Genomic DNA, 22,827 nt, shown 5'->3' with positions numbered 1-22,827 from the left:
TGATGACAAATCAGATTCATAAGTGGTACTGTCTGTGGGCTGTAGTGATATGATCTGTGTACTATTGTATTATCTATCAGTGCCTTTGAGACGTTCGGCTCTATCTCCTTTTCTCTGACCTAAGAAGCTGTTTCCCTACTTTATCAGTTACTGGTCAGAGTAGGGGCTTGGATGAAGTTCTGTTTGAACCAAAATCAGAATAATGCTGATGGGGAAGCAGCAGCATGTTGAGGAATTGCATAGTCTGTTACTATTCCACCAGTTCAGAGCAAGTTCCCATCTTCTTCCCATTTACTTGTATTCTTGAAGTCATCCTAGACATATCTTCCTAGACTGCCAGATGATATCAGTGCCCCAAAACACTTAAAATTCTGGCCTGCCAAAAATATTTTCTTTTTTATGAAGATCTCACTTTGTTCATCCACACGCTTGTGCTATCCAAAATAGATACCACAACACAATTTACTTGATATGACTAACTGCAGTGGCTAGTGTGCACCTAGCTGCAGAATGTGTCAGCCTGCCATCTAATAGTTTTTTTCTTGTAGAAGGAGAAGGTGGCGATGGGTACTGTTGCCTCATAACTTCTTAGCAGTAAGAGTGTTAACTGTTGGAGCATTTTACCTGGGGCTGTGGTGGATTCTCCATCGCTGACAATTTTTCAATCAAGATTGGATGTTTTTCTAAAAGGTCTGCTCTAGGAATTATTTTCTGTGGCCTCTGTTATACAGGAAGTCTTACTAGATGATCTCAGTTGTCCCTTCTGGCCTGGGTATCTATGTATCTGTACTTTGAAGAAGTTGACAGTAAGCTATGAGATGAAATTCAGGGGGCTGATTATTATCTACTGTACTTATGCCTAAATGGGCAAGAACCCAGCTACTTCAGTGCATAGGCACCGACTCTGTGGGTGCTCCAGGGCTCTACACACACCGGCAGCTCCCAGCCCTGCCCCAGCTCACCTCCGACTCCTCCCCCGAGCGCACCCCCGCATCCTGCTTTTCCCCCTAGGTCCCAGCGCTTGCGCCGCGAAACAGCTATTCCCCATGGCCGGCCGGGGGGTTGGGGGGAGAAGGCGGGGCTGGAGCAGGGATTTGGGGAAGGGGTCCAATAGGACAGGGAGGGGTGGAGTTGGGGCGGGTACTCTGGGGAAGGGGTTGGAATGGGGGCGGGGGGCAGGGGTGAAGTCAGGGTGGGACTGGGCGCAGGGGGGCGCGAACACCCACCGGTGCTGAGAAAAGTTGGCGCCTGTGCTTCATTGAACCTGTAAAACTTGCCTTTCTGGCCCCGCGTCTTCAGAAATGACACCTGTTTTCAGTGTCCTCCATGGTCAAGGTCTTTTCAGAACCCTTGTACCAAATATGGTTGCAGAAAGTTAGGCCCAAAGTCTCTTAACTGCCACGTACTGTCATGCAGAGTCCGTCTCCCTCCCCCATTTCTTTGTGTGTATATACATATTGTAGAGATATCGTTACTGACTCTATACTTGCATTATGATTCTGCTTAAAGCAGGAGTGAAATTACTCTGTTGTCTATATTATTAATTGAATATAGGGGTGTACTGTGTGAGATTTTGTACATACTATAGTGAAGGTAATGGCTGAGATTAGAATCCTAGAATATCAGGGTTGGAAGAGACCTCAGGAGGTCATCTAGTCCAACCCCCTGCTCAAAGCAGGACCAATCCCCAGTTTTTGCCCCTGATCCCTAAATGGCCCCTTCAAGGATTGAATTCACAACTCTGGGTTTAGCACGCCAATGCTCAAACCACTGAGCTATCCCTCCCCCATGATTAATGAACAAGAATCTTTATGGGGAATGGTTAAAATTTAACATGTATAAAATATTATTACAATGAGAATTTATTCAAAACTGTTTTAGGACAGATAAAAGTATTATTTCTGCAAATTACATTAAGAATTGAACAAAGTTATCTTATTAGAATCTGACAAATACCAGAATATTATTGTAACGGGGTCAGCACCCACCTCTTGTGAGCACCCCCTTTCTCTGGCTGATCACATGCAATCACAATCTTTCCAACGGGACAGCACCCACCTCTCACGGGCAGCCCAGTTTGCTTGGTTGGGTGTGAGCCTATGTTTGGTTTTTTGTTCTTTCAACAGGGAGGCACCGTCTATGGCGAGCGCCCTCCCAGCTGATGGTTCTCTCAGCAGGTCTTCAGCGACTCAGCCCCCCGGCCAAGCCACATATGCTGTCCCCCCTTCCAGGGTATACGGTCCCAAGTTCTTATCATGGCTGTGGTATGGGGTTGTAGCTCTTCAGCTTCTTCCCAGTCTTCTTCAAATACCCAGCCTCATTACCCTCAGTTGGTGTCCTCCCTGGGCTCAGTCTGCAACCAGACCAGCAGAGCCCTTCTCGGTAGCCTTGTCTGGTCTGGCCAGGTTCTGGGCTCAGTCCCCTGTGCTCAGCCTGCCCACACTGACCTTTCGATGGTCCTACTGCTCTTCTATCCAGCCAGCCAGACGTCCGGTCTTCGGCAGCCCCCTTCCCTGGGCTTGGTTCTATCTGGTGAGCTCTCTGCAGTGATCTGTCCGCAGTCCTGCTGTTCGTCTAGCCAGCCAGGTACCCAGTCCTCCCTCCTCAAGCTCACACAGCAACCAAAGGCTCTGCTCTGCTCATTGCCTTTTTTCTGGCCCTTTATTGGTCACTCCAGCAGCCCCTCTGATTGGCCGCTCCTCTGCAGCTACTCTAGCTGCCTGGAGGACTTCTCACTGCTCTATTCTGAGGCAGGGTGATGCAGGCCATGAGGCCTCCAGCAGGGGGCTCCAGACCTAGTCCATCCTGCCACAATTACACTATTTTATTCCATGAAATATAAAACCTGCAGATGCAGTTGCAGATTGTGTGAAATGTGTTTTTCCACATGCGTTTTCTCACTTCTGAGTTTCCCTTGTTTGATTTTCATCTACTTATATTAAAATTCAAATGAGACTATGACACTGACTTTCTAGTGCTCAGGATTGGGTGGGAAAACTGATTTTTATATGCATACTAGCTAAGTATGATCTTATAAGTTGCAGTAAAAAATAAAATCTTTCAGACCGTGAAATCTGCACTAAGAACTCACCTGGTGTAGATAAACAAAAAATACTTCAAAGTATCCTCAAGGTTCCCAACACAGTTATGTTAAAAAAAAACATATTTGCTAGACAACTGAATTGTTCTGCTCCCTAGGGGAAGGTGCATAAGTGTGGTTTAAGTGTTTTGTAACAAACCTTGCTCTAAAAATTATGTACATGTGGTGTGATGTTCCAAAATAATTACTAGAGGAGGGTTCAGCAGATATTTTGTGAGGTGGATAATTGTCTTTACTTGATTTTTCCCTCCCTTCCATGGTAAATTCCCAAAATAGTAAATACTTATCATGTGGATTCCTGTTCATTAGTCTACTTCAGCTCACCAAGTCAAAATCCATATTAGTAACTAGATTATTAGTGCTCATGGGGGATCATTTAGATTTCCTAATACCAAAAAATTGGAGAAGCCAAGATTCAATGATGCAAAATGCAGGATATTTAGTGCCTATAGGACTTTGGCTGCATTTAGGGTATTTTAGAAGGTCTGAGAGAGCTCTTTCTTTCCTAGAGTGAGGAGACTGATCCTCTGATCTAACTGTACATGTGTTAAAACACATTAGTAATAGAGTAGTATTCTAACAGTCACCTGTAGGTGGTAAAAATATTTGCTAATTCAATCAGCAGGTAATTCTATAGGACACTTGCTGACACTGTTAGACTAATTACCAGGAAAAAGATGTAGTTTGAATTATAACTAGTCACCTAAACAAAATAACTAATTTCCCCTTCTGTCCAAATGTTTGATTCTGAGCTATGGAGCTGGTTCCAGACTCCTGGGAGAAGTCCAGTTCCAGATCTGCTTCTCCAAACTGGAACATGCTCAAAATTCAGGGGGTTTCAGATTCAGGGTACAGGTTTCAGCTTATCACACACTTAGAGAGATTTATACAAAACCCTCATCAAATCTATGTACAGGTTTTATTAACAATGACATGAGAAAAATAAATAAAAAGGGAAAATTGAGCCTGTCCTTATCCATAGTATTAATTATTCACCAGCTTTAGAGGCACAAACGATCCACTTTTTGTGTAGTAGCAATACAATTGATACACTTTTTCATGGATTCAGCTTTATTTTGCTATAAGTGTATTCCGCAGCAAACAGCTGAAGACTATTAGGAAATACTTCAAAATATTCTGTTTAGAATGAACTCTGCTTATGTTCCGATATATTTTCAGGACTTTATTTCTACATTTACTGAATGAAAACAATATACCCCTAGGATTTTGGTGGCTGCTTCTGGTGGCTTTCAACCTGTAAACATTAGCCTCTGTTTGTGACATCATAATACTTTCCTCAGCAACCAGTGGTGATAACACAAATGGAGAATTATTGCTTTTTATGAGCAAAGGGTAGCAAGAAGTGGCTGAACTCAAACAAGTTTGCCTTTATATGAACTATTTCCAAAATAAAGAATGAAAGATAAGAAATATAGGAAAATATGATGTAAAGACAGTTTTGTTTCTAAGTAGAATGATTTTCAAAGATTTTCGTGAGTTGTCCATAGATCTTTAAGAATAGGACGGAGTGCGTATGAATTGTTTGTATATCAGTTTTTCTAGTGGCCAACTATCTTTAAGTGAATGCAATGACTGCACAAAGATACCCTTCTTCATGGGTAATTAAGGTATTTCACTGTCTACAATTCTTTATCCTAATGAAGAGGGAAAAGTTTCTTTTTGCCAGAAATATTTCTTTTAAGCTTTTTTATTTCCTCTGTAGGCTTTGACTTGGGAAGATGTTCTTGTTACATATCATCAGGTCCCATAATTTGTCATAATACTACTCAATGGCTCATCTCAAAAATTTAAAGGAATACTGTTAAGGTTGGTAGGTCCAATGTTTAACCTACAGTGCTTTTGGAAAAAAAGTTGAACTTAAATCACCCCCCAGAGCCTGAAAAAAATCTGACAGCTTCCAAAATTAAAGCTGCAACCTGGATCAAATCCAAAGTCCTCTGCTAGGCAACTTGCAAAGTCAGTAGAATCATAGAATATCAGGGTTGGAAGGGACCTCAGGAGGTCATCTAGTCCAACCCCCTGCTTGAAGCAGGACCAATCCCCAATAACCAATATATATATATACACCTAGTATATTGGTTTCTTCAAGAATATGCATGTGAAAATTGTTCTGTATCTTGTCACTGCCTGTCAACACTATTTTTAGGAAGATAGTAAATAAAAAAAAACAACCTTACTCTACAATGTACTTAGACAACAGGATTCCTGTATTTGTCAAATACCCTCCTTTATTTACAAGAATGAGGTAGGTTAGAGAGGTAATCCCATGTGCATGCATTTGCAATCCAAAGGACAGTGACTCTGTTAAACTTTTAAGAATTATGATATCTCGCTTTTCATCTGTTGCTTTACAAATGATTTACTCCTAGGGGAATTCTGCACCAAAAACATCAAAAATTCTGCACACAATAGTTTAAAATTCTGCAAAATTCTGCATATTTTATTTGTCAAAATAACACAATATAATCACACCAGTTTCAATTATTTTGGTAACTTATTTTAAAATACCTGTCTAACAATACATACAACAAAAAAGATTCAAGAAATGTTTTTTGACAAATAGATTCTTTACTAGGCATATTAATACAGAACTTTGAGTAATAATTCATTTAAACTACAATACAGAAAGGTATTTCCAACATCCCTCAGAAGCAGGGCAAAGGCTTGGGGCAGTCAGGAGTAATGGAGGAGCAGAGGGAGAGGGAAGTAATTGCTGTGAAGGAGCCTGGGAGTGAACCTGGAGGGTTGTTGGGTGTGGATGGGAGAAGTATGGAACAGGTTTTTTTGGGGGGAAGCAATTGTTAGGGTATTGGGGAGCCTCCCTCATGCAGACCCCAGCTAACCCCTAGCCTCTTCCATTGTCAGGCACATCCGCCCCTCTCCCATGTGTCCTTACACCCCTCTCTCCCCCCAGCCCCATGTGGTGCTGCACCCCTACTTCCATTTAGCCCCTTACTCAATTATGTCATCCCACTAGCTCCTGTGCCCCCACCCCAGTCTGTTCCCCCATTATACCCAGTCTATGTGACCCCCCAGCAGCCACGCTGTCAGTCCCCGCCATATCCCATGCCTCCTCACCTGGCCCCGCAGGCAAGGTGCTGTGAGGAAGGCAGTCACTGCGCCCTTCCTTTCTGCAGCTCACTGCTCTGGCCCTGAGCCAGCTGCCCACTCTTCTGGCACCACAGCAGCCCCTTGTGGGTGAAAGGTGTGGTTGGCGCACCTCCCTGGCAGAATCTATTTTTTGCGGGGTGCGGGGAAATCTATGAGGGACATTAATTCTAAATAGTGGCACAGAATTCCAAGAGTAATGGTAATAGTTTTGTCCCATTCCCATCATGGGCAAACCACAGTAATTTTTTAAGCCACAGTTTTTGATTTGTAAAACTGATGTCGACATGGTTGGGGTCCAGGTTCCATTCTGTCTATATTGCTAAAGATTCTAGGGGCTAGAAAGTTTCCAGATTTGCCTATCTGTAATTAAAAGTACTATCACATGCTATGCAAGCAGAGGTGTGTGCTCTGGGGGCAGTATAGGTAAGGGAATCATTCACTTTTCCATCAAGGTGATAGTAATGGACTTGACTGAAATAAGAAGGCAGTGCACTATGTTTGCCATGGTTACTGGAGAAGCCATGCCTTAGACCCCTTTGGGAATAGATTTCGCTACCTTCCCCCTCTCTAGATGGAACCACACAGTCCATCCACTTAGTATGTCTACACTGCACACCATGGGCAGTGGCATGTAGGATATGGGTGATTACACACCATAGTGAAATGTGGGCTGTTTCCTCTGTGTGGTGTGTAGCTACACGTGGCAATGAGGGGGGACAGCAGAGAATGGGTACCACAGTGGGGAGCTGCGGGAGCCATTCTCTGGTGCCCTTCCGTTGCCAGACCCTTTCCCTACTGCTTGAGTCTTTCGCTTTGGCAGGAAAACCTCCCTCAGGGAGTTGCCGGAGTCTTTCCCTGCTGCCTCTCTCCTGGGTGGAGTCATTCACAGGAGCAGGGAGCTGCCAGAGCCTTTGCTCAGTGTCTCCTTTGCCAGGTCCTTTCCCTGCTGTGGGGAAAGGCTCCTGCAGCTGGGAGGCAGTGGGACACTACACTGCTAAAAATAGCAGAGTAAATGGGGGAGGCACTGCTTGGGCATGTGCCCAAGAGAGCGATGAAGGGTACATATTTTTAAGATTCAGGCATCTTTACTCATCTAAGCAGATCCTCACCGGCTACACTGCTATGTATACCTGTGCTAGGAGAGCGTGCATTGTATGTACTATACAGGCTACCATAAGGAGTGTTCAATGTAGACATACCCTTAGAGATCCAGTCTATCTTTGCCAGCTGGGTTATCCCTGCCAGTCCAAAATAGATGTTTGGCTCTGCTGTTAATCTCCTTCTGGTATCTGTGACAAAATAAGGTTGCAGTAGCACAGGAACATCTTCTTGAAAACTAATAGATAGATTCATAGACATTTAGGTCAGAAGTGACCATGATGACCATCTAGTCCGACCTCCTGCACAATGCAGGCCACAGAATCTCACCCACCCACCCACTCCTGCGAAAAACCTCTCACCTATGTCTGAGCTATTAAGTCCTCAAATTGTGGTTTAAAGACTTCAAGGAGCAGAGAATCCTCCAGCAAGTGACCCGTGCCCCATGCTACAGAGGAAGGCGAAAAACCTCCAGGGCCTCTTCCAATCTGACCTGGAGGAAAATTCCTTCCTGACCCCAAATATGGCGATCAGCTAAACCCTGAGCATATGAGCAAGATTCACCAGCCAGATACTACAGAAAATTCTTTCCTAAGTAGTATTTAGTTGTTAAAGGGGACTATGCTTTTAGGAAAATGGGTTAAAACAGAGTCTTGTGTGCGTGGTTCCTTACCTAAACTTAATTTCTCTATCTCCAGCTCAGGTAGGTCCAGCTTATTCCATCTCTTACTTGTAAAAGTCGACTGTGCTGTTCACAGTATGCACGTGCGCTCTCTCTCTCTCTCTCTCTCTCTCTCTCTGTCTGTGTTAGGTTTGTTAGCAGGGTGAGGCTTTCTGCAGACTTAAGGTTTTAATATCCCCTTTGATCTTTGAGTGCTTGCTCATGTCCATTCCATTCTAGGTGTGTGTGCTTGCCACATGCACTGGTGCGGGAAGTTTTTCCCTCAGTGGTATCTACAGGGGACCGGCTCTGGCGCCCTCTGAAGTGGCGCACATATGCACCGGTGTAAGGGGCAGGGCCGGCTCCCCCACTCCCTCAGTTCCTTCTTACTACCAGAGACAGTGCTGGAATGTCTCAGTGCTTCGGCAAGCTTTCCTCCTCAACTGTGCCTAGTTGTGAATTCTCTGGTATATAGTTCTTAGAGTAGTCTATTAGTTCTCTTAGTATAGAAGTTAGAAATAGTTAGTCCCCTGTGACACCTAGCCTAGGGATGGGGCATGCCCTGGTCCCAGGGCTTTAAGCCTTGCGACCGCTGCAAAAAACCTATGCCATTCAGTGATCCCCATCAAAGCTGTCTTAAGTGTTTGGGGGAGACCCACATGAGCAACAAGTGTCGCATTTGTAAGAGTTTCAAGTCCCAAACCAAAAAGGAGCGGGACATTCATCTTTGAGCGCTCCTTATGGAGTCGGCCCTTGCACCGGCCTCAGAGCTGGACAGATCAGACTCTGCTCCAAGCACCTCAGCTTCAATGTGGTGCGTGCTGCCGGTACCAGCCTCTGACTGGTGCCAATCCCCCTCCCCAGTACCAGCTAAAAAGCAGACAAAGGCTGGGAGGAGGGCATTGTCCTACATCCTGTAAAGGGAAGGAGAGAGCCAGAGGAGAGCAAAGACCCATGTGGGGCAGCTCTTCCCCTCCGGACAGTGGCCAGGCTGCTGAGCTCTTGAGCCCACTTCATGACCCGCCTGCCATGCCAGGAAGCAGCAGAGGCACTCGGCACCTGGCAGTGCAGTCTACACCGGAGGCCTTTCAGGTCACTAAGGACATATTGTTCCTTCCAGTGATGCCCATGCCAGCCAGCGAGGTGCCCCATTTGAGGGGTAAATCTGCTCTGGGACCTTTCCAGAGGTCCCCATCAGTGCAGCACCGCTCCCCGACACACAGGCTGCCCCTCCAGCACTCACTGGAGCAGCGCCACCATCTTACCCTTCAGAGTTTCCAGTATCGTTCCCCGAACTCTAGACAGCATTCCCTGGGATCCCGGCATCATTCGCCGGTGGTCTGGCACAGACTTGTGGAGACGCGTTGCCAGTCCCTGGACTTGTCCCTGGAGCAGCGGGGTCCATCTCCAAGCTCGCAGCAGACACCGGTCCCCAGAATCCCATCTCCAGTTCACTGCATGTACAGTGTCAATTCCCTGAGCCAAGATGTCAATCCTCTTGCTCCTGCTCTCGCTCCTGATCCCCAGAGCAGCACTGCTCTCAAAGCGTGAGGCGTCAATTGCCGGGGTACCAGCGCCAATCTGCCAAATGCTGCTACCGGTCACCAGAGGCGCGCAACCAGGAACCGTTTTCCGGTACAGGACATGGGTGAAGACCCATGGAGAGGGCCAACAATATCTGGGTAGATAAGTGGCATCAGCACTGTCCTGATCCCTGGTCCCCCAGACAAGTCTCTCCCTCCTCAGGTTCAGAGAGTGAGAAGGAAAATCTACCAGCAGGCCAGGACCACCCACCGGGGCATCAACATTCCTATCAGGACCACCAGTGTCCGCATGGCCCCAAGGTCAATGGCCAGCTCGCTGGCAGCTATGGGACCCCTGGGGGTTTCCCCAACCATTGCAGGGGCATCTAAGAAACAGTCAGCGACTGTCTCCCGCCCACCCCCGGACTTGGAAGCAGAGTCAGACAAAGGTCCCCAAGGTCAGGCGGCCCTGGCTGGGGCTCCCCTGGCAGAGGCCACGGAGGTGGCAGACCCACTGTTACCGGCCTCCTCATCCTCTTTGCCTGATGAGGCAATAGCGGACCTTCCCACATGGTCCCCCGGGATGATAGTAAAGCCCACCAGGAGCTTCTTAAGAGGGTGACTTTGAACTGGGGTTAGAGGCTGAGGAACTGGCAGAACCCTCCAACTCCCTGTTTGATGTTTGAAGCACAACTGCCCCCTCCAGGCTGGCATTGCCAGTCCACGAGGGAGTGGTAAAGCTGATCAAAGCCTTGTGGCAAACTCCCTCCTCCCTGCCTCCCATCTCTAAGAGGGTGGAGAGAAAGTACTACGTCCCGGCTAAGGGATTTGATTACGTATATACACACCCCGCTCCTAGCTTTCTGGTGATATTGGCAGCCAATAAGCAAATTTTATTTGACGGCCAGCCTCCAGTTAAGAGTGGCCAACCATCAGGTCCTACTTGGCCTCTACGCCTTTTACATTTGGCAGTCCATGGCCAAGTTTGTGGACTCACTGCCAGAGGAGCCCAGGAAGGAGTTCCTGGCTATTCTGGATAAGGGCAGAGCTGTAGGCAGGGCAGCCCTCCAAGTGGCCTCAAATGCAGTGAACTCTGCAGCCTGGACCATGGCTTCGGCCATTTCCATGAGGCGTGCATCCTCGCTGCAGTCATCGGGCCTGTCGGTGGAGATTCAGCAGTCCGTCCAGGGCCTCCCTTTTGACAGCCTGGCGCTGATCACAGAACAGAGAGAGACAGCAAGTCACATGGCCTGAAAGACTCTAGAGCTACCTTGCACTCACTGGGCCTTTACGTGATGGCCCCTGCGAGAAAGCACTTCAAACTGCAGCACTCCCACAGGTTCAGGGGCCAGTCCTGAACAGAGCCCTTCCACAGAAAGAATAGCAGCTGCAAGCTCTGGCAAGACCAACAGCCAGCACCCTCAGCTCCCCCAAGCTCTACCTGCAACCAGCAGGGTAATAAGCAAACATTTTGAGGGTGCGCTCAAGGACAATCTTCCAGCCTGTCCTGAATCCAGCACCCTTGCTTTTTTCCAACCGTCTGTCTCCCTTCCTCCCTGCCTGGGCTTCTATAACATTGGACCAGTCAGTTCTCAGCACAGTAGCAAGGGGGTACACCCTCCAGTTTATTTCTATCCTCACACCTCTCTCCCAGTCCCACTTCAGGGACCCTTCTCATGAGCATCGGCTTATTCAGGAAGTACAAAGCCTTCTGTGAGTGGGAGCTGTAGAGGAACTCCCTCTGCATTTGAGGGGGCAAGGATTTTATTCCTTTCCTGCTTGATTCCTCTAAGGACCCCTTGTTGATCTCACCCCTTAGCAAGTAATTTGTCATCCCTCAATACACAGAGGTATGCACATTTATAAAAAATAATAGACATTTCCCAGTTCGTAAGTACGTTTTAATAGATATTTGGTTTTAATAACATTTGACATTGATCTTGTACCAGTAAGTGTCTTTGGGTTTTTATGTACTACTGTTGTTTAGTAGCACTGTCCACGTCTTTATTAACTCAATATGAAAAAACACCACACTTTGCACTCAAAATAGCAGATTGATGGTTTGGAATACAGTAGACTTCTCCCTGATTCCTAGCAATCCATTGTAAAGGAATGAATTTTATGAATTACTAAGTAAGGCCTTATTTTAGCGAAGCACTTAAACATGCGTAAAATTACGATTGTCTAGTGCAAGAGATCATGATCTAGTTTCATTTACTATGTGCAAACAAAATATAGTCTCGTTCAGTAATGTATATATACTCAGAGGTTTAAAAAGATGAAAACGATCATGAGCAAACTTGTGTGGGAAGAAATGCTTTAACCATAAAAATGTGAATGGTAGTTGGGAATTGTTTAGGAATCCTTTATTAAATGTTCAAATAAACCACAATTCTGCACTCTCAAAAGCAGGCTTCTTTGGTTAGAGCACCACTGTTAGGAGGGGACGTGAGAAGCAATAAATATATATATATATAAATTTGAAAAATGGGTAAGGTGACAGCAAATATAAATCAGCAGTTAGGCAGTGTAGACAATTGAGAGAGGATTCTGAGGGTATCAGTAAAAAAAAAAATCTATGGCCAATTGTGTTAACAACAATAAGAAGGAAGTATTGAAATATTCCACTGACAAATGGAATCCTAACAGTGGTGTAGATCTGATAATATACAACAGTGCTAAGATTATTAATCATGATACAGAAAATGCAGAAGTATTCAATTCATATTTCTGTTCTGTATTTCGAAAGAAGCAGCATTAATATCTTACAGTGGTCACGAAATACTTTCTGTTTCATAATTTACTAGGAAGGATGTTAAACACTATCTACTGAAGTGAATTATTTTTTTAATATGCAGAACCAGGTAACTTTTATCCAAGAGTGTTAAAAGAATTGGATGAGGAGTTCTCTGAGCCATGAATATTGATTCTCTTTTTAACAAATCTGGGAACACTCTGAAAGTTCCATAAAGCTGGAATAAAGATTGATGCTGTGCCAGTATTTCAAAAGGGTAAATGGAACGCCTTGAGAATTTATAGGCCAGTTAGCCTGACATTGATCCTGGGCAAAATCATGGAAAGGCTGATATTGGACAATCATTAAATAATTAAAGATGATGGAATAATTAATGCCAGTTAATATGGTTTTATGAAAAGTAGGTCTTATAAAACAAACAAGTGTGTTTTGATCAAATTACAAATTTAGTTGATAAAGATAATTATTGGCATAATATACTTAGGCTTCTCTGAGTCATTTGACTTAGCTCATGTGTCATCCTGATTAAAAAAAAAAATTTAAAAAGCTATACAAAATCAACATAGCCCATATTAAATGGATTCAAAACTGATTAACCAATAGATCACAAAAGTAATTGTAAACTGGTAACTGGTAACTGTCATCCACTGAGAATGTTTTTGAGATCTGTTCTCAATCCACTGCTATTCAATTTCTTTGTCAGTGATCTGTAAAAAATCCTTGTTGGTAAATTCTGTAAAGTAGACAAAAACTGGAGTAGTAAATAATGACTGGGATAGGTCAGTTATACAGAGTGACCTGGATTGCTCTCCTCCCTGCCCTCTCTTCCCTGTCTTTCATTGATATGGTTGTTGATTCTCTCCATGCTTCTGATGAAGTGAGCTGTAGCTCACGAAAGCTTATGCGCAAATAAATGTGTTAGTCTCGAAGGTGCCACAAGTACTCCTTTTCTTTTTTCTCATCTTCCTGTGACTATTTTTCATTCTGTCCCATCTCAAGGTCCCATTTCTGAAAAGGACTTGGGGGTCATATAAGGTAACCAATTGAACATGCCCAGTGTGATGTGTAGTGAAGAGGGCATAGGTGATCTTTTGGATACATAAGCAAAGGGAATATCAAATAGGAAGAGGGAGGTGGAATTAGCTCTTTGACATTAGTGAGACCATTGCTGGAACAGTGTGTCCAGTTCTGGTGTCAATGCTTCAAAAAAAGGACATTGGCAAATTTGAAAGAATTCAGAAATAAGCTACAAAAATGATTCGAGGTCTGGAAAACATGCCTTTATAATGAGAGAAGCTCGGTCTTCACAATTTGCAGGTATGTATCTGGGGAAGAGATTTCTGATAGTAGACAGCTCTCTAATCCAGGGCTTCTCAAACTTCATTGCACCGCGACCCCCTTCGGACACCAAAAATTACTACATGACGCCACAAGGTGGGACTGAAGCCTGAGCCCGCCCCAGGTGTGTGTGCTGGGGGAAGTGGCAAAGGCAAAGCCCAAGGGCTTCAGCCCCAGTGGGGGGACCTGTAACCTGAGCCCTGCCACCCAAGGCTGAAGGCTTTGGCTTGGGCTTCAGCCCCGGGTGGTGGGGCTCAGTCTTCAGCCCTGGGCGGTGGGGCTCAGGCTTCAGCTTCAGCCCCAGGCCACAGCAAGTCTAATGCCAGCCCTGGCAACCCCATTAAAATGGGGTGGCAACCTACTTTGGTGTCCTGACCTACCATTTGAGGACCGCTGCTTAATCTGTGGCCTGTGTTATGCAGAAGGTGAGATTAGATCATCATAATAGTTTCTTCTAACCTTAAAATCTATCAATCTCTGCTTATGTGGTTTGCTGAATCAGGGCCTAGGTGAGCAAATACTAAGAAGAGTAATGCATAACAAACTGTATTTGTTCGTTTAGTCCCCAGTCCAGATAAACACTTAAGGATGTGCTTAACCTTGAATATGAGAGTAATTCTATTCGGTCAATGGTAGTTCAGCACAGGCGTAAGTACTTTGTTGAATCAGGGCCATAATTTGTGAATGGTTTAGTTTTATTTATGATAAGCTATTTCATGCACATTTTGTAAATAAAAATGAGGGCTAACATAATGAAATGTTTGTGATATGAGTGCTCAACTTCGTATCTGCCTTTGTAGATTATTGTACAATTTATAAGGCATGAGGTTTAGTATTGTAGGGATTAGCCAAACTGTACTTTGTGAATATAAAAACCTTTGACACATCACTTCTCAGTTTGAAAAAAATGAAATGCTTTTATTTTCTTTCTTCAGATATTTTTTAATCTACTTGTCCACATTAAAAGTCTGGAAATTTTGTATTCTATATTTCTTCATATACAAAGATAAAAATTTTGGATGCTAAATTGAGAATACTGAATACAGTGTGCATTTCTGGTTGCCCCATCTCAAAAAAGGATATATATTAGAAATGGAAAAGGTACAGAGAAGGGCAACAAATGATTAGGGGTATGGAACAGCTTCCATATGAGGAGAGATTTATAAGACTGGAACTGTCCAGTTTAGAAAAGAGACGACTAAGGGAGGATGTGTTTGCGGTTTATAAAATAAGACTGGTATGGAAAAAGTTAATAAGGGATTGTTATTTCTCTGCGTGATTGTATTCCCCTGTGGGTTACATGTGTGCCCGGAGACTGAGAATTTGAACGCAGTCTCTGTTGGTCCATGCATGCACCCTGGCTCATCTTGTCCCTCCGACTAAGGGTTTAAAGGGCGGGAGGACCAACTGTCTCTCCAATTTCTTCTCACTGCCTCGTGGTCTAAGTCGGAATCTTTAGTATCTGCAGCTTTGGTTTAGTTCTACAAAATAATGAAAAATAACAAATAAAATGGTTTTAATAGTTTTTACTGTTAATCATTAGTTTAGACTCCCGGGGGGAGGATATCTTCCCCCCACCCCATCCCTGTACCCCATTTGGGTACCGGACTTTGCCCAGGACTCCGGGCTTCAAACTTTATGCTTCCCGCCCACAATCCTTCTCAATCAGCAACAACCATCAACTTTGGATACCAGCCTCCTCACCTGCTCTGACGACCCAGACAAGCAGAACCCCTCTCATACTGGGAGATCTGAATCTGTTGCTGCCTCACAACCCCTGATCCTTCCCCCACACACAATTTGGGGGTTGACTAGTTCTCTTTTTCAACATCTGGAGAGCAATAACAGACAAGTGGATGCTGAATGTCTATGACTCTGTGTAATGGGATGAGACTCACTCTGCGGTGCCTCCTGCTGGTTCCTGGGAATCAGCTCTTTTTCCAGGTCCAGAGCGCCCTCTGCAGGCCGGTGTGCCGCTTGCCGCTGGCCTCCATGTCCCTCCCGGACCCCAGTGCCCCTTTCCCTGGCGTGCTGCCTCCTGGCAGTGCCCCACAGTCTCTGGGTCTCCCCTCCCTGGGGAACCCCCACCCACTATCCCCACCTCACCTGAGTATATGGCTACTGCCCAGTCACCATCTAGCCCCCGTTCACTGGGGCAGACAGCAATATATAAGCCAATCATCACAGGCAAGGGGGGGTTTGGACTTGCTGCTTCTGCCTACCCGTGGGCTGGCCCCTGCAATGCCAGTACCTATCTTAGGCTGACCACCAGGCCTGCAGCCTGGGGCTTTTCCAGTCTGGAGCCTCCCAGCTCCTCTGGCCTTCCCCACCCTTACTTCACCTTAGGTACCCAGGTATGCTCCCCAGCAGCCAGGCCCTTCTCCCTCTAAAGGCAGAGAGAGACTCTGCTCCTGGCCCACTGCCCTCTTATAAGGGCCAGCTGAGCCCTGATTGGGGTGCGGCCCCAGCTGAGCCTGCTTCCCCCAATCAGCCTGGGAACTGCTTGCTCCCAGCCACAGCCCTCTCCCGGGCTGTTTTAAGCCCTTTAAGGCCGGAGCGGGTGACCACCCCACTAAACTCTGGCTATATGATAGTTTGCCATCCCTACCTCCTCTGCCCCCCTTCAAGGACCACTCTCATTAAAGTATTTTCAAACAAGAGGTGAGTTCCTTACTGCAGCGAAGGGCAATGGAATACACCCCTCCTCAATACCAAGGGAGATAGTTTTACTCAATCTATTTCCTGATACCCAAAAAGAAGGGTGGTTGGAGATCCATTCTCGACTTCCACCATCTCAACCATTTCATTTGCAAACTCAGATTTCAAATGGTCATGTTGGCAGTGATAATTCCATCTTTAGAAAGATCCACCTCCTTGTGTACAGAAGCATTCAGCCTCTGGAGCAATCAAATCACCCTGTCGACAGCCTACCTTCTGGGGAAACAAAATGTGCTTGCAGATTCCCTCAGCAGATGTTTCGCAGTCAACCAGGCGTGGGAGCTCAATGACTTGGGATTCTGCAATGTTGTCATTGTGTGGGGAACCCCAACCAGGGATCTGTTTGCCTCTCAGGCAAACAAGAAATGCACCACATATTGCTGCAGAGAAGCCCTACACTCCCAAGGGTGACGCTCTGCTTTTTCCTTGGTCAGACCAGTTCAACTATGCCTTCTCCTACCATGAGTTCTACACAAAATCCTGATTGCCCCCTTCTGGCCCAAACCATTCTGGTTTCCCAACCTTCTGCTCATGTCATCCCAACCATTAATAATCCTCCCATCGTTCCCTGAGCTCCTGACCCAGGAGGAAGGCAAGATCAAGCACCCTTATCTGCCTTCACTCCACTTCAGGGCTTGATATTCAGATGGGCATCATCTATAGAATGTTCACGCACTACAGTGGTACAAGAGATCCTCTGTAATAGTAGAAAAGACTCTACTAGAAAATGTTATCAAGCTAAATGGAAGCATTTCTCTTGGGCTCACCAAAGAGCCACTTTCCCAGAGACTACAGATAATTCTCCTATCTTAGACTATATCCTATCTTTGAAGACATCAGGTTTGTCCATCAGTTCCTTGCAAGTCCACTTGGGGGCAATAAGTGCATCCCATCCACCTTCTCAGTGCTACTTGGTCTTCGCACATCCACTGACTAATAGATTCTGGAAAGGCCTATTTCCCACCTAATCAGAAGCCTACTCTCCAGTGGGACCTAAACTTTCTTCTCTCAGTACTCACAGTACTCCCACCTCACCTTTAGCTACTTGCTCCGTGTCCCTCCTTTTCGTGAAGGTCGCTTTTGTTGTAGCCATCACCTCAGTAAGAAGGGTTGGCGAGCTTGTGGCAATGGCAGATCTTTCATACTTGTAAGGACAAGGTTTCTTTGCGTCTACACCCCAAATTCACCCCTAAAGTAGTTTCGGAATTGCACCTTAACCAATCCATCCACTTACCTGTATTTTTCCTAGAACTGCATGCTTCCACAGAGGAACAAAGACTCCACTCCCTTGATGTTCAGCGGGCTTTGGCATATTACCTACACAGAACAAGACCAATCAGGAAGTCCCCAAGACCATTTGTCGCTATAGCAGAAATAGTCAGAGTCCACATCCCTTCCAAATGGATCTCTGGCTGCATTGTATTCTACTTTCAGCTTTTGAACTTATCCCCGTCTCCAAGGGATAAGAGCTCATTCCACCAGAGTACGAGCAATAACTATGGCTTCTCTTCAAGAGATGCCGTCCTGGACATCTGTAAAGCAGCTGCGTCGGGCTCCATTCATGCATTTGGAAGACCTTATGCTCTGGTGCAGGACTCTTCTGCTGATGCCTCCTTTGGGATGGTGATACTCCTCTCAGCCCTACCATCTACATCCTCGCACTCTCCTATTTAGGTACTTCTTGTCAGTTACCCACAGTGGAATACAACAGGGACCATCACTCAAAGAAGAAGGGGAGGTTACTTACCAGTAACTGGAAGTTCTTTGAGATGCCTTCCCCTCTGCTTTGTATCTTATATGATTCGTGGTAGAGAAGGAACTGGAGAGGTGGTCCACCCCGCCCTTTATCCCCTCGGTTGGCAACAAAAGGTGAGCCAAGGCACATATGTGGACCAATGGACATTGCTTTCAAATTCTCGAGCTCCAGGCACATAGTGCACATGTGTAACCCACAGTAGAATACAGATAGGGACAAATCTGGAAGAAGCTCCAGGTACAGGTAAGTAACATCCGCTGACCCCATCGTGTAACACAAGAATCAGGGTTCACCCAATTAAATTAATAGGCAGCAGATTTAAAACAAACACACAATGCACAGTCAACCTGTGTAACTCCTTGCCGGGATTGTTGTGAAGGCCAAAATCATAAGTGGGTTCAAAAAAGAATTGGACAAGTTCATGGAGGATAGGTCCATCAATGGTATTAGCCAAGATGTCAGGGATCCCTAAACGGATGACTGTCAGAAGCGGGGACTGGACAATAGGATGGATCACCTGCTGATTGCCCTGTCAGTTCCATATCAGTTCCTACATTCTTAAGTGTGCTTCTAATGAGAGAAGCATAGTAACTGTCTGAGGTGTTTGCTCATCCTTCAAAAGAAGGAAAAGAATGACTGAATACATTTGACTTCTGCAGGAAGTAGAATGAGGCTATAGTACCATCCAGATAAAGTTTCCATTGGTGTGCTGCTTATAAATATAATGTTTCATTCATTTTTCAAAAAAAAAAATCACATATCGTAACATCTTCAAAAGAAGTCACATCCCTCTCCTCCATCTGAGGGAAAATGGCATTTGCTGCACACAGCAGGAAATGTAATATTACACTACAATGTAACAAACAACCTTGACAGGGTCTGTATGATGCTGCAGTTCAGATTTTGCCATCAAGGAAATCTGTAAACTATACTGAGCTTTCTGAAATCATTAATGCCTTAGTTGTATTGATGATTTCATTTCTCTGTTACAGGAGTGTGGCCTAGATACCTAGCTGCAAGCTTCAGCTTATTGTTTTTATGATACTCCTCTTTCTTCTTTCTTTTCATGCTCTCCCTCCCCCATAACCAAAAAAAAATCCATTGTGTAAATTGATTTGGGGATCAGCCTTGATAAAATACCAGCATTCAGCCCCTCACAACATCATAGCTGTATTGTTAGCTGTACTTGATTATTTGGATGCTCCAGTAGAAGCTGCCACATCAGAGTTGGAGGTGTGCAGAGATTAACTGGTGTCTGTCCAACCATTTGTCATACAAATAACAGTGCCGGTAGAGTGAAATACTATAAATCATTTTTTTCCAGGATTGAAACCTTTTATCAGTTGTGTCAGTTTCATTATTCAATAAGCGATTAGTAACAACCATTGTCATTTAGCTGTTTAGTAGTTAACAACTCAGATTTCTGGCTAGTAAAAGAACTGTTTGACACTAGCATCTGATGTAAAAGGAAGTTTTAATATACAGGTGAAATGCAATTGGACTTGCTGGTCAAAATTACTTAATGCTTTTTGACAGATTAAAGACAATCAACCCTAGTCTTGAGACTCTTAATTTTATGGTGGTTGTGCTTTCTCAAACGGCTACTTTGAATTCAGTTACAAATAGCCTGTTCTGTGCAAATGTTTTTATAAGATATGTTAAAAATGTGTGACTATAAATCTGACCTCATAATTTTCCCTTTTTTAACTTAATTGTTCAAAAGGCTAATCACTGTTGTTCATGGGGATCTTTTTCTGCCATTCCAGTTATCTTTTATATAAGCCAAGCTATAACACTGCTAGTATTACATTAATGTAAAAACTACTGAGTAGAGAGAAAAATTAACCCTGAGCATGCTGGCTTATCTCAAACATTACTCAGAGTTCGGAGTGTGCTTGGGTATTGTGTATCCGCATCAGACTTCATTATAGTTTGTTTTAGGTATGTCATCAGGAAGGTCCTGAGAACCAACAGTAGGACATAAGTAAAGCTGAGGAATCCTAGCCAAGGTGAACCCTAAGTAATACACACATGAAGGAGTGAAATTTAAAATAACAGGCATAATTAATAGAAAACACAAAGTCGTCTATTTTATTAATAGCTAGAACATTTTCCTACCCTGTCTGTAACCTTAAATTGGAAAAATCGCAGCAGTTACAAAGGAGCAACCAAACGGCAGTTCTTCCTCCCTGTGTAGCTCCTTGTTTTTTTTGGACACTTACCAGTAAGAACTATGTCACTGGATAGCCATTGGATGTTACTGTTTGCAGTGTTGTTGTAGCCATATTGGTCCCAGGATATTAGAGAAACAAGGCAGCTGAGATAATACCTTCTTTTGGACAGCTACACAGAGCTATGCTTCAGGTCTGAGAAAGGTACTTAAGGCTAGTGTACACTAGATTCACTCCAGGGGCACAGCTGTTCCAATGTTGCCAGTGGCACTGGAAAACTTTTTATAGTGGGGGTGCTGTGCCTCCCCCTTACCCCTGTCCACACACCCCACTACACCCTAGGGCTGGGGCCAGGAGGAGGGCCGTGGCTCTGGGATGGGGGGACGTGGAAAGGGGGAAGAGGCTGGGGCCACAGCTGAGGGCGGACACGGAGCCCAGGGCACGGGGCTGGCAGCTGAGACCCCGGGCATGGGATCAGGAGCAGAGCCCTGCATGAAATGTGGGGGTGCTGCAGCACCCCCTCCTCCCACATCACTAGTCCCCATGCCTGTGGATGGAGTTTGCTGCTGTAGTGCTGGTAATGCAGATGCTCAGAGCTCTCCTGTCGGTGTAGTTACTCCACCTCCCCCAGCACTTAGGTCGGTCTAATGTATGTCGCTTGGAGGGTGGATTTTCCTGAGCAACTTAGGTTATACCAAAGTAAGCCTAATGTATACAAGTGCTTAGTGTGTCTCAGCCAAATACAAGGTGGAATAGATTGTTTAGTGTAAGTGGTTAACGCACATTGTGCGAGATCATTCAAGGTGAAGTGACCTGTTAACAACTCTGCAATAACAGGACTAAAAGGGAAGGTTAGTGGGTTACAGATTCTTGTAATAAACCATAAATCCAGTGTTTAGTTACATGTCTAGTGTCTAAGAACTAGGATCACTCTGCAATGTGCCCACCTCTTTACTGGTCACCTCAAGGAAGAACTTCCAAACAAATGCACCATGAAACTAATGATTTTCCGGAGAGAGATTGATTTACATTTATTACCTTTTACAAGTAAGTTAACATAAACTTCAGCCTTATTCCTGTGTTTTAATTTCCCAAGTTTGTCTTCTGCCCTAACTACGTGAATAGGTGGTAGCTTGACTTCATGTATAGTGGAAACAGAATATTATAATTAATAGAAATTCACAATAACATGGTGTAATTAGACCTTCTACTTTTATAATTCCCTATGTACATGGCCACACCTACCTTAAACTTGGTATTGACTATATAGTAAGTCTCTCACACACAAAAGAAGTAGTTACAAATGCCAATAAGTCTGTAAGGTGAAAAGACCTTGCCAAAATAGATCTCTACTATTAAGAGTTTTTCATGTGAAGAATCCCTGTTCTAAGGTGTTAAATTAATTATGGTTCCATAGTAGTTCTTATATAGTGTTTCTCATCCTTAGATCTCAAAGCACTTTTCAAGTGAGGGGTACGTATTTTTATGCTCACTAGACAAACAAGAAAAATGATCTTCAGAAAATTAAAGTTAATACAGATCCAATGGAAGCTGTTAGTATGTCACGACAAAAGTATGGGCATGATTTTCCATCAAGAATAGTCCAAACTAGTGTTGTGCATGCCTTCCCACAAAGTTCTTCCAGTGCACCTCAGTCCTCACCTGCATTGCAAAAGAAACTCCAGCCTTGCACCTCTAGAGAGCAAACTACAAATAATGCTAGATGTTGCAACATATATGGATACTAGAAACCACCAAACCCCTCGTATGTATTTTGGGTGAAATTCTCCGCTACAAAGAGGGCCAACACATGGCTCTCTTTTCCATTACTTAATTTTCACATTAGACCTCAAAACAGGGCTGAAGTGAGATTTAACAATCTTCTAGTGAAAACTTTATTTTACATGTATTACTTTCCCTTCAACTGCCTGCCTGAATGGTTCCTCAGTGACACCATGAAACATTGCCTTATTTCTTGTAGGTACCATGACTAAGGCTGTGAGTCTGTCATGGAGGTCAAAGATGTCCTCCATGACTTTTGCAGCGGCTGGTGCTGGCTGATGTAGCTTTAACCATGACAGGAGTTGAACTTGAGCAGAGTATCTGAAGGAAAACTTCAGTTTAGAGAGCACATTCCTAACTCACATTGTACATAAATATTTGTCAGTCTTTGAACACATTATTTTTATACCATATCAGAGAATGGGTGCCCTGGAGGCTTGTCTCTAAATTTCATGGCTTTGTTTGCATCATGGTAGCTCAATGAATAGTCATTTTTTTTTAATTTACTGTTTTTTTCACACTGACACCTAGTATACATTGAAAAAGAAATTTCATTAAAAGGTGGTGGCAAAATAAGTTCAGAAATTTCAGGATCCCTGCTTTGAGAATAAAATTCCTTTTAGCAGTAACATCTTTCTGCTGTTTTGTAACTGTTTTCTTGACAGTAGTTGCTTGCACTATCAACAAAATGTGGCTGCGTTTTGCTCAAAGAAAGAGTACAGAACAATGCATCTTTGGTTAATGGATTTAAATGCTGCTTGTTTATCAGCCTATAATGGGCAAAGTTGCACGC

The 22,827-nt window shown here is 44.5% G+C and overlaps 1 protein-coding gene across 4 annotated transcripts in view; it reads left to right on the top strand.

Moving 5' to 3' along the window:
- The window catches only part of AGAP1 (ArfGAP with GTPase domain, ankyrin repeat and PH domain 1), a 680,164-nt gene that overhangs the window by 558,442 nt on the left and 98,895 nt on the right, over positions 1–22,827 (top strand). The gene's annotated exons all lie outside the window — the stretch shown is intronic.

This window comes from Lepidochelys olivacea (assembly GCF_965140295.1).
Source record: "Lepidochelys olivacea isolate rLepOli2 genome assembly, chromosome: 11".
NCBI lineage: Eukaryota > Metazoa > Chordata > Testudines > Cheloniidae > Lepidochelys > Lepidochelys olivacea.
The sequence above is the reverse complement of the archived record's forward strand: the minus strand, read 5'-3'. Positions and strand labels throughout refer to the sequence as shown.